This window comes from Netta rufina (assembly GCF_964035555.1).
Source record: "Netta rufina genome assembly, chromosome: 2".
Taxonomy (NCBI): Eukaryota; Metazoa; Chordata; class Aves; order Anseriformes; family Anatidae; genus Netta; species Netta rufina.
The window spans coordinates 123,634,316-123,644,690 of NC_140124.1; positions in this window are offsets into that span (position 1 = coordinate 123,634,316).

Here is a 10,375-nt window from a genome sequence, read left to right on the forward strand (position 1 = left end):
GTGTGTTCAACATGGGGTGTTGTGCATCTGTTGTCAAAAACACTTTCAATTTCCTAAAGGGAAAACAAACAAACAAAACAAAAACAAACAAACAACAACAACAATAACAAACATTTTCTGCAAATCTTCACTCTTGTAGTAAATGCAGTTCTAACTTTATGGTTACATATTTAATATATAAGCTCTACTGTTTGCTCAGAGGTGACTTCAGCTGTCATGAATTTGCGTCTAAGTGACTTTTGGAGGGCATGAGTATGATCTTGAAGCAAAAAGCAAGACTTTATTTCATGTGCTTTTCTTGCTTACTTTTCTTACTATCTATCCTTCCTACACCTAAAGCACATCAGGTAATACGCTGATTTATTAAAATGGTTGCAAAATACAGTTTGGCTTTCAGTCTGAAGACTTGGGTCCATTTCATCTAAAAAAAAATTCCCTATCAGCTTCTGTTTTCAAAACAGTTTGCCTATTCTAAAATTTTTGCTTTTAAGATTAAATCCCGTCTTAATCAGAGTTAAGGAGAATTTTACTGTAGACTTCTGTTGGTCTGTCCTTCAATCTTACATCTTGCCTTCCTGTAACATTCCTCAAAACTAAAACGCGAGAACATAGAGAAGGTCAAGCACCAAAACCAATTAGTAAAGATAAATAACAACATCTGGGATAAGCGCTCATAAAGAGTATCTGTTTTTTTTTAACAGGTACTACTTTTGCCTGTTTAAAATAAATTTAAAATTACACCTTCAGAATGGTGCAGAAGCTGGAGAGACAAATAGCCCCAAATATCAGAAAGAGCTTTAATAGAGATAGGGATAGTGAGGGGTTATACAGGTCCCTTGGTCTCCCTCTGGTCCATCACTTTAAATCATAATGGGTAGCTGGGCAGGCTGGAGGGAGAGCTGGAACTTTGTAATACTGGCAACTAGCAAAGGATTTAAACACTCTAGTCGAGCCTGGAAGTTATGCATGTGCTAACATGCCTGACAAGATGGGGCTATAAAACTTGCACCCAGTTAAGCAAAGAATTTTGGAGGAAGTAAATAAGGATTTCTTTTCCTCCATTTCTTGGAGCTGAAAAGAGGAATTGCCAACACCAGGGTTCTGGTGTGCAGCTTTGACTTGAAGGTGATGAGAGCCTGTGAAGGAGCAGGAGAAAGTCTGGGATATGATTTCCCTCTTAATGAATCAAGATGTGGGATTTAGCACAGCATCCCACACTTTACAGGGAGCACGGGCTATTGAAACAGAGGCAATTCTACATGACATGAAAACAAGAAAAGCTTCATATAAAGTAGGTGGGCAGGCAGCCCACATGTGGTACCCGAACTTGAGAACATGCTGTTTATTGAGAAGCCTGTAATTGCACAGAAGAACTGAAAAAGGGAAATAGTTTCTTATAAGCATGTTTTATACCTTTGTGCTGTCCCAAGTCTCATCTTTGTGAGAAGGTTGCAATAGCCTGAATAAATAAATGATCCTTGCTGCATGTTTGTTAGAACTATAATGAAACAGAAACAGGAGTTTAAACAAGGCATATATTGTTCTAGTTTAAATCACACTGATTAATACTAAATTGGAATAAGTGTGTTCATGCTGGGTTTTGCACTGCTACAACCAGTTAAAAAATTGAGGTTGATTGGGTGCAATGTCCTTTTAAAGACCTAGCCTCCATTTCCTTTAACTCACGCAGAGACCTTGAGGGCTGAAGGATAGTGAGAGTGGCTCTTCTGATGCTGAGCTAGATTAGGTACGGGTCTAAAAGAACATGAAAGCAATATAATCCATGCGTGAAAGCCATGGTTGAGTTAACTTTAACTTCGGGTAGTCAGGAGTGTTACTGTAGCAACAGAGAGCTGATAGCCTGTGGATTTATCTACTCCTGGGGCCGGTTATTCAGGTTGTGCTGAGCTTTGTACCATCAGGGACAGGCTGCTCTTGGTACCTGAGCTACCCTAAACTTAGTTGGGCTACCAACTTAGTTGGGCTACCCTACCTTAGTTGGGTCACTGCAGTGGCAAGATACTTGAGGTGTCTGTGCTTTTGTTTGCTACCTTTCCCTGCCTCTGTCCCCATCCTCACTCACATCTCCTCTTTCACTCAACATATTTCCATCCTCTCTTCTGCTATTATTCTCTTATTCTACAGAAGGACATAAACACAGTTTAGAAATTCTTTTCCATTTTCTAGAAATGAGAGATATTTATCTTGGATATGCTTTATAAAGAAGCTGCTAAAAGAAATTAGATATGTAACAGGCAAATCATCAGCACATCAACTCCCTATAGGAGTCTTTAGAAACCATGCTGATAGATAATACCAAATGACAATATTGCATAACCTGACGAGTTCTGTTCCATAGCAAGGTATTATTCTTAGAAAAAGGGTTATGCTTGTATTCATTGCTTTATTTATACATATGGAATTCTTTATTAGAACTGCCCATAGGAAAGAAAAATTTCTTTGACAGACCTGTAACAGCCAACATTGTGAACGAAAGCTCTTTGGAGATTCTGCCTTAAGACATGCAGAGTCACTTCTTTTAAACTTTTGGCTAAGAGTACTTAAAAAAAAAAAAAAAAAGCTTTTGTCTTGACAATACCTTTATTTTTTTTTTTTTTTTTTTTTTTTTTTGAGCAAGAGATATATCTAACTGGATAAACAAATTGTAGTGTGACTCTATGTAGACTTTGTATCAGATTTTCCTTTACCCCTGCAACAGAAACAACATTTAAATAAATAAATAAATAAAAATGCTACGTCTGAACTTAAAAGATTCTCATTTCAGTGAAAAGTCATAAAATCACAGAATATCCCAAGTTGGAAGGTATCTATAAGGGTCATTGAGTCCAGCTGCTGGCTTCACACAGGACTATCTCAAAATTAAACTGTACATCTGAGGGCATTGTCAATCTTTCCATCAGGCAAGCAGTATCTCTAGTCTTTCTGTCATGCTGAAAATTTCAAACTGGGAAATACGACAATGGCAATTTAAAAATTTCTTGCACCTCCTACACAAATCATGTCTGTTTACTTTCTGTACAAATGATTTGTGTCTAGTAACATGGTGAACTTGTATTTCACATTTCTCCAACCCTTTCTGAATTTCTGTATGTTGCAGTCATTAAAGACGTTGGCCCTCTAACTTCGTGGAGGATTGGATTGGTTTTGCAGATGGCGATATTAAGGTATATGGGGAGGCTGAATGATTTGTCCCAGATGAAAGAGCAAGTCTTTGGCAACCGTAAATCTATAATTTGGGTCTCCTGGCAATAACTGCTGGAACATTTGCCATGAGTAAGTTTGTATTTTTAAGACTGTATTTTTAATCTAAAAGGCAAACATAGTTCTGTGAGTCCCAAACTTGTCTAAGCATACTCAAGGTTAGATACAGTTTCACTTCTTTTACTCCAAGGGCAGGGGCATATTCACAATGGAAGATTATGTTTGGCATTAACTATAATATACACATGATGTTTGTAATCACTGGATATCCAGTAATTTTATGTATTTATTTATTTTTTATAATGTTGAGAAGAAAGGTAAAATAATAACAATGTTTATTTTGAAACACTGTGAGAAATCTGACTTCTGAACCAGTGAGCAATGCTTATAACTGTTCCATAGCAGCTACTGTGCACAAAAGATGACAGGTGCGGGGTTTTTATTTATATCAACTACCATTTACCGTATGTGCACATAAAAATATTTAGAAACAAAAGGTACATTTGAAGGAGTAAGTTCAATGAAATAGTGTGGTATGAGACTCCCCAAACAGCTCACAGCTGCAGAAGTTCTGCAGTGGACTATCATTATATAGTTGATTGAATGTTTCTAGGAGGAAAAGAAACATTACATATAACACCATCCTGAAGATAGGTGAAACAGAAACTACTTAGATGATAATTTATCTGTCAGCTGCACTGGCATGAAAAGTATCTTTCCTCCTCCTCCCTTTCTCGCCCTTAACATTGCCTGATAATTATCAGGTCATTTTACCATCTGTGCTTGGAATGATATTTGGATTGTCCTCCTTCAAATTTGGATGCCTCAATAGCTTGAAGCTGTATATAATTAGGTACCATGTACTTCAGAGCTTTATGCAACTTGAATGCTGAAAAATGTTGAAAAGATTGAAAAATGTGAATGGTGAAAAATACTGGTATTGCAGGATCCTGTCATTCCGGTTCTGAAGTGTTAAAGAGGCAGGGAATAAAGTCTAGATCTGGTGAAATATGCTAGGAAACATAACAGAAGAAAAACAAGAGGACCCCCAAAAGCATATTTAATGAAAACATCTTTGCGTCTTACAAGCAGACAGTGCTAGAGCAAGGTGAAACCCTTGTCTGTGATCAGCTTTTCAAAAAAAAAACAAAGAAAAAAAAAAAAAAGGATGTGCTGCCATGAGAAGAAACTGTCTTGAGTTGGCAGATGTAAAACTGTCAGAGCCCCAGGGGATCCCCCTAACCCTTGCTGTCCCTGCCTCTCTCCCAGGGCTCCCCCACCCTGCTGAGGGCCCAGAACCCCATTACAGCCCCCAGGGCCATTGGCCCCTGTTCTAGAATGGCTGCAGCAAGGCTGGTCTCCAGCTCCCTGCAGCTCTACCCTGCCCAGCCAGGCCCACCCTGGGCCTACATCCCAACACAGCCTCGGCCTGGTCCTGTCCCTGTCCCCAGGGAGATTCCCAGTGCCCAGGACTGGGGCTGCCCCAATGCCCCCCTGCTGCCATCTCCTAGTTAGACTGGTGGGATGGGAGAAGGTGCCAGGCTCTGCCAGATGCCCCAGTGGGCCCCCACCACCCCCAGCCATGGCTTACAGGGAGCCACCAGCCTTTGCTCCTCCCTGACATTAATTTGATACTTCTCCATCTTGGTAGGTGAAGCAGTGAACACACTTCAGAGTCTTGCAGTTCAAATCAGGAGTGAGTTACTACTGAATCAGAAAAGGCAAGGTGGCTGAACCTTTAGGGTACTCAAAGTTGCAGCATAGTCAAGGTGGAGGTGATGGGATCTAGAAATGTACACTGAAAGATTAGAATATGTCTAAAAACTTACCTGAAGTAATCTACTGTTGGGGGCCTGTTCCTTTAAAATTAGTTATTACACTCTTTTCATTCAAAAAAAAAAAAAAAAAATAGAGGACACCCTCTAAAATTGTTTCTAACTCTTTCTAAGAGAAAGGATTGAAAACAATTTGCAGAAAACATGAAAAAAATTGCTAAAGGTTCTCAATTTTTTACTTCACATACTTTCCTTTAAATCAGACTAATAGTTGTTTTCACCTGGCATCCTTGTAGTTGGTAATGCTATTTCATGTAGTACTTCAGTGTAGCAAGGATATGCAATATTTTAGACCACATTTTAGACCATGTTTGGGCTTTTTTTTTTTTTTTTTTTTTTCCTTAGTCATTTACAGAGAGTCATCTAGGTGTGACAGCTAAGCTTAACCTTATAGTACATGATCTGAATGCAGTATCTCTTTTCCTTCATTAGATGAGTACCTACTGTCTGATATGTTGGGTAGCAGGGCAGACTTAATCATTTCTTGCTTTGTTAAACATGGTGATTTTTGGCATGATAGCAAGTGGCTGGGGCAGATGAGATCAAAAAATTCTAACTTTATTTTCCTCTGGGTTTATTAAACCTCCCTGTGTAAGCAAATGACAACAACAACAACAACAAAACCACCTTTCAAATGTTCCAAATGTAAAAATGCTCTTCCACTTACCTCTTGATAGGCCATTTCTCTGTTGGAGGAACAAGAAAAAAAACTGAAAACAATGAAGTGAAAAAATGTCTTTAGCTGCTGTGTTAATAACCACAGAAACTAAAACATGAAAACACTGAGCATTAATAGCTAAGTGTCGTGGTTTAACCCGACCGGCAGCTAAACACCACGCAGCCGTTCGCTCACCCTCCCCCCTCCCTCTCTGGGACGGGGGAGAGAAATGGAAAGTGAAGCCCGTGAGTTGAGATAAAGACAGTTTAATAAGACAGGAAAAAAAAAATAACAAAAATAATAATAACAATAATAATAATGATGATACAATGGGGATAATACGAAAGTAATAATAGTATGTACAAACAAGTGATGCACAATGCAATTGCTCACCACCCGCTGACCGATGCCCAGCCTAACCCCGAGCAGTCCGGCCCCCTCCCCCCGGCTAGCCACCCCTATATATTGTTTAGCATGACGTCAGATGGTATGGAATACCCCTTTGGCTAGTTTGGGTCACCTGTCCTGGGTCTGTCCCCTCCCAGCTCTTACTGCACCCCCCAGCCTGCCCGTTGGCAGGACAGAGCAAAGGCTGAGATGTCCTTGGCTTAGTATAAGCACTGCTCTGCAACAATTAAAGCATCGGGGTGTTATCAGCACTCTTCTCATTCTAAGCCAAAACACAGCATTCCACCAGCTACTAGGAAGAAAATTAATTCTGTGCTAACTGAAACCAGGACATCTATCCACCCCTTATTCCATACCATTTATGTCATGCTCAGGTTACACTCTTTTCCATGCATTCTAATTAGTCACCTATAGTAATCATGGTAGTGATAACATACAGTATAATATACTATTTAACATGGTGCAATTCAGTTCATGGGCTATTCTCACCCAGTATTAAATCTCCTTGAGGTACACACCGGACCTCTCCGTTCTTTTGCATCACCCACCAAGTATATCCAGGTCCCTGAGCGAAAACAATTCCACGAATAGGTTTGCCTTTTCCTGAGGCAGGAGTAGCCCAGACTGTTTTACCCAGCATATTTTTTACATGCACTACAGGAACTTTATCCCCATCTACAGTACGTAACAGGTTTGATTGGGCAGGTCCAGCTCGGTTGGTAGATCCCCTAGTATTGACTAACCAGGTGGCCTTTGCCAAATGCGTATCCCAGTTTTTGAACGTCCCAGCGCCCATTGCTTTCAAGGTAGTCTTTAACAGGCCATTGTATCGTTCAACTTTCCCGGAGGCTGGTGCATGATAGGGGATGTGATACACCCATTCAATACCATGTTCTTTGGCCCAAGTGTCTATAAGGTTGTTTCGGAAGTGAGTCCCATTATCTGATTCTATTCTTTCTGGGGTGCCATGTCGCCATAGGACTTGCTTTTCAAGGCCCAGGATGGTGTTCCGGGCGGTAGCATGAGGCACAGGATATGTTTCCAGCCATCCGGTGGTTGCTTCCACCATTGTAAGTACGTGGCGCTTGCCATTGCGAGTTTGAGGGAGTGTGATGTAATCAATCTGCCAGGCCTCTCCATATTTATATTTCAGCCATCGTCCTCCATACCAAAGAGGCTTTGACCGTTTGGCTTGCTTGATTGCAGCACATGTTTCACAGTCATGAATAACCTGTGCTATAGCGTCCATGGTCAAGTCCACCCCTCGATCACGAGCCCATCTGTATGTTGCATCTCTACCTTGATGGCCTGAGGTGTCATGGGCCCATCGGGCTATAAATAATTCACCTTTATGCTGCCAATCCAGGTCCACCTGAGCTACTTCAATCTTAGCAGCCTGATCCACCTGCTGGTTGTTTTGATGTTCTTCAGTAGCCCGATTCTTGGGCACATGAGCATCTACGTGGCGTACTTTCACAGCCAGGTTCTCTACCCGAGCAGCAATATCTTGCCACAATGCAGCAGCCCAGATAGGTTTGCCCCTACGCTGCCAGTTGTTTTGCTTCCATTGCTGTAACCATCCCCACAGGGCATTTGCTACCATCCATGAATCGGTGTAGAGATAGAGAACTGGCCATTTTTCTCGTTCAGCAATGTCTAAAGCCAGCTGAATGGCTTTCACTTCTGCAAACTGACTCGATTCACCTTCTCCCTCAGCAGCTTCTGCAACTCGTCGCGTAGGACTCCATACAGCAGCCTTCCATCTCCGATGCTTCCCCACAATACGACAGGACCCATCAGTGAACAGGGCATATTTCTTTTCATTCTCTGGCAACTGGTTGTACAGTGGGGCTTCTTCAGCACGACCCACCTCCTCCTCTGATGATATCCCAAAGTATTTGCCTTCTGGCCAGTCCATGATCACTTCCAATATTCCTGGGCGACTGGGGTTTCCTATTCGAGCCCGCTGAGTAATCAGTGCAACCCACTTGCTCCATGTAGCATCAGTTGCATGATGCGTAGAGGGGACCCTTCCCTTGAACATCCAGCCTAGTACCGGTAATCGGGGTGCTAGGAGGAGCTGCGCTTCAGTACCGACCACCTCCGAAGCAGATCGAACTCCTTCATATGCTGCCAATATCTCCTTTTCAGTTGGAGTATAGCGGGCCTCAGATCCTCTGTATCCCCGACTCCAAAACCCCAGAGGCCGACCTCGAGTTTCCCCAGGTTCTTTCTGCCAGAGGCTCCAGGTGGGGCCGTTCTCCCCGGCTGCAGTGTAGAGCACATTCTTTACATCTGGTCCTGTTCGAACTGGCCCAAGGGCTACTGCATGGACTATTTCCTGCTTGATTTGTTCAAAGGCTTGTCGTTGTTCAGGGCCCCATTCAAACTCATTCTTCTTGCGAGTTACTTGGTAGAGTGGGTTTACAATCAGACTGTAATTTGGGATGTGCATTCTCCAAAACCCCACAACACCTAGGAAAGTCTGTGTTTCTTTTTTGTTAGTTGGTGGAGACATAGCTGTTATTTTGTTGATCACATCCATTGGGATTTGACGACGTCCATCTTGCCATTTTATTCCTAAAAACTGGATCTCCCGTGCAGGTCCTTTGACTTTATTTTGTTTTATGGCAAAACCGGCTTTCAGAAGGATTTGGACTATTTTCTTCCCTTTCTCGAAAACTTCCTCTGCTGTGTCACCCCACACAATAATGTCATCGATGTACTGCAGGTGTTCAGGAGCTTCCCCCTGCTCTAGTGCAGACTGGATCAGCCCATGGCAAATGGTAGGGCTGTGTTTCCACCCCTGGGGCAGCCTATTCCAAGTATATTGGACTCCCCTCCAAGTGAAGGCAAATTGTGGCCTGCACTCTGCTGCTAGAGGGATGGAGAAAAATGCATTAGCGATATCAATTGTGGCGTACCACTTGGCTGCCTTCGATTCAAGTTCATACTGAAGTTCCAGCATGTCCGGCACTGCAGCACTCAGTGGTGGCGTCACTTCGTTCAAGCCGCGATAGTCCACTGTTAGTCTCCACTCGCCATTAGACTTTCGCACTGGCCATATGGGACTATTGAAAGGTGAATGAGTCTTGCTGATCACTCCTTGGCTCTCCAATTGACGAATTAGCTTATGGATGGGAATCAGGGAGTCTCGGTTGGTGCGATATTGCCGCCGGTGCACAGTTGTGGTAGCAATTGGCACTTGCTGTTCTTCGACCCTCAGCAACCCCACAACAGAGGGGTCCTCTGAGAGACCAGGCAAGGTAGATAATTGTTTAATGCCCTCTGTCTCTAAGGCAGCAATACCAAAAGCCCACCGGAACCCTTTTGGGTCCTTGCAGTATCCTCTTCTAAGATAGTCTATGCCAAGGATACATGGAGCATCCGGACCAGTCACAATGCGGTGCTTTTCCCACTCATTCCCAGTCAGACTCACTTCAGCCTCCAATACAGTCAACTGCTGAGATCCCCCTGTCACTCCACAAATATAGATGGGCTCTGGTCCTTTATAGCTCGATGGCATTATAGTACATTGTGCACCGGTGTCTACTAAAGCCTTATACTTCTGTGCGCGTGATGTGCCAGGCCATCGAATCCACACAGTCCAATAAACTCGATTGTCCCTTTCCTCCCCCTGGCTGGAGGCAGGGCCCCCCTAATCCTGGTCAGAATCTTCCTCGTTTCTGTGTTTGAAGGACTGTCTGCTGGAAGTTGGAGCAGCAAACTTTTCGGAGAATCCCTTTTTCCTGATTGTTTTCTTTTGCAACTCACGTACCCGTGCCTCTAGGGTCGCGGTAGATTTTCCATCCCACTTTCTCATGTCCTCTCCATGGTCTCGTAAGTAAAACCACAGGGTGGCACGGGGTGAGTACCCACCATATCGTCTTCCTTGTGTGGGTGAACGCCTACCCCTGACAGCTGAGACACTGCTTTGTACAGGTGCGAAGGAGAATAATCTCTCTTCAAGTTGGTGAACCTTTTCAGAAAGTTTCTCCCAAGTGTTCTCCTTTGGTCGGTGGGCACTGGTTGGTTCAGGTGGGGAGGACAATAGATTCTCTTCAAGTTGGTGAACCTTTTCAGAAAGTTTCTCCACAGCTGAGACGCAGGCCTGTAAGGAAGAGGAGAGACTTTCTTCGTACTGCCGGAGTTGTTTAGCCGCTTCACCCACTGTGGGTTCCTCATCCTCTTTCCAGGCCATTATTGCCAATGAGCTGGCATATGATGATGGTGCACTCCGTACAAACTTCCG